Consider the following 2,500-nt stretch of genomic DNA (forward strand, 5'->3'; position numbering starts at 1 on the left):
GGCTGGCAGGCAGGTGGGCCGGAAGAGGAGGCTGCTGTGGCAGCAACTCGCTCTCTCGCGCCGTCCCAGTGCCGTCCGAGCGTTGCCGAGGGTGTCTGCTGACTTGCGCATCTTCAGACACCCGTCTCCCATAAATGACGGAGGGCACCTTTGCTACTCATTACCCTTAGACTGCTCAACTGGAGAGGGGAGAAAAAAAGGCCCTGGCCGAGGTGGTGAGTCGGCCTCCTCTCTCCCTCACGGTTGAAAAAGATGTGCTCCTGGCGCACTGGCCCTGCTGAAAATCTCTCTCCATTTGGCCGAGGCAGAGAGTCGGCCTCCTCTCTCCCTTACGGTCGAAAAAGATGTGCTGCTGTCGAACTGGCCATTACATCCTCACCTGATCTAGTCCCCCATTAGATCCGCCCCCCCACCGCAGTTACCCCGTACCACATATCTAGCACGGACCTTGACCTCCAGCAGGCCCCGGGGACCCACATTACCCCCCCCCCCCCCCCTTCCCCCTGCAGTTACCCTGTACCACATGTCTAGCATGGACCTTGACTTCCAGCAGGCCCCGTGGACCCACATTACCCCCCCCTGCAGTTACCCTGTGCCACATATCTAGCATGGACCTGGACCTCCAGCAGGCCCTGGGGACCCACATACTCCCCTGCTCTACTCCCCCACTAGCTTTCCTTTCTTGCAGTTACGCTCCAGCGCATATCCAGCATGGACCTTGACCTCCAGCAGGCCCCGTGAACCCACATTACCCCCCCCCCTCCTGCAGTTAACCCTGTACCACATATCTAGCACGGACCTTGACCTCCAGCAGGCCCCGTGGACCCACATTACCCCCCCCCCCCCCTGCAGTTACCCTGTGCCACATGTCTAGCATGGACCTTGACTTCCAGCAGGCCCCGGGGACCCACATTACCCCCCCCCCCCCCCCTCCTGCAGTTAACCCTGTACCACATATCTAGCACGGACCTTGACCTCCAGCAGGCCCCGTGGACCCACATTACCCCCCCCCCCTGCAGTTACCCTGTGCCACATGTCTAGCATGGACCTTGACTTCCAGCAGGCCCCGGGGACCCACATTACCCCCCCCCCCCCCCCCTCCTGCAGTTAACCCTGTACCACATATCTAGCACGGACCTTGACCTCCAGCAGGCCCCGTGGACCCACATTACCCCCCCCCCCTGCAGTTACCCTGTGCCACATGTCTAGCATGGACCTGGACCTCCAGCAGGCCCCGGGGACCCACACTTAAGCCCCCTCCCACTAACAAAGCAGAACACCACTGGCAAAATCCTCGTGCCCCTGGTACTCCAGAAAGCACATTGAAATGTGCCCCTGGTACACTGCGCAGAAGAACTGCCGCACACACACACACACACACGCACGCACGCACGCACGCACGCACGCACTGCTTGTGCCTATGGTACGACAACTTTTCTCGTGCCTATGGTACGACAACTTTTCTCGTGCCTATGGTACAACAATTTTTCTCGTGCCTATGGTACAACAACTTTTTGCCGTGCCCCTGGTACACCGCTCACTAGCACTTTGCCACACAAACTCTCCTCGTGCCTATGGTACGACAACTTTTCTCGTGCCTATGGTACAACAACTTTCCTCCGTGCCCCTGGTACGACAGCTTTTCTCGTGCCTATGGTACAACAACTTTTCGCCGTGCCCCTGGTACACCGCTCAGTAGCACTTTGCCACACAAACTCTCCTCGTGCCTATGGTACGACAACTTTTCTCGTGCCCATGGTACAACAACTTTCCTCCGTGCCCCTGGTACGACAGCTTTTCTTGTGCCTATGGTACAACAACTTTTCTCGTGCCTATGGTACAACAACTTTTCGCCGTGCCCCTGGTACACCGCTCAGTAGCACTTTGCCACACAAACTCTCCTCGTGCCTATGGTACGACAACTTTTCTCGTGCCTATGGTACAACAACTTTCCTCCGTGCCCCTGGTACGACAGCTTTTCTTGTGCCTATGGTACAACAACTTTTCTCGTGCCTATGGTACAACAACTTTTCGCCGTGCCCCTGGTACACCGCTCAGTAGCACTTTGCCACACACACACTCTCCTCGTGCCTATGGTACGACAACTTTTCTCGTGCCTATGGTACAACAACTTTCCTCCGTGCCCCTGGTACGACAGCTTTTCTTGTGCCTATGGTACAACAACTTTTCTCGTGCCTATGGTACAACAACTTTTCGCCGTGCCCCTGGTACACCGCTCAGTAGCACTTTGCCACACACACACTCTCCTCGTGCCTATGGTACGACAACTTTTCTCGTGCCTATGGTACAACAACTTTCCTCCGTGCCCCTGGTACGACAGCTTTTCTCGTGCCTATGGTACAACAACTTTTCTCGTGCCTATGGTACAACAACTTTTCGCCGTGCCCCTGGTACACCGCTCAGTAGCACTTTGCCACACACGCACACTCCTCGTACCTATGGTACGACAACTTTTCTCGTGCCTATGGTACGACAACTT

This window comes from Maylandia zebra, unplaced genomic scaffold (assembly GCF_041146795.1).
Source record: "Maylandia zebra isolate NMK-2024a unplaced genomic scaffold, Mzebra_GT3a scaffold35, whole genome shotgun sequence".
Classification (NCBI taxonomy): Eukaryota; Metazoa; Chordata; class Actinopteri; order Cichliformes; family Cichlidae; genus Maylandia; species Maylandia zebra.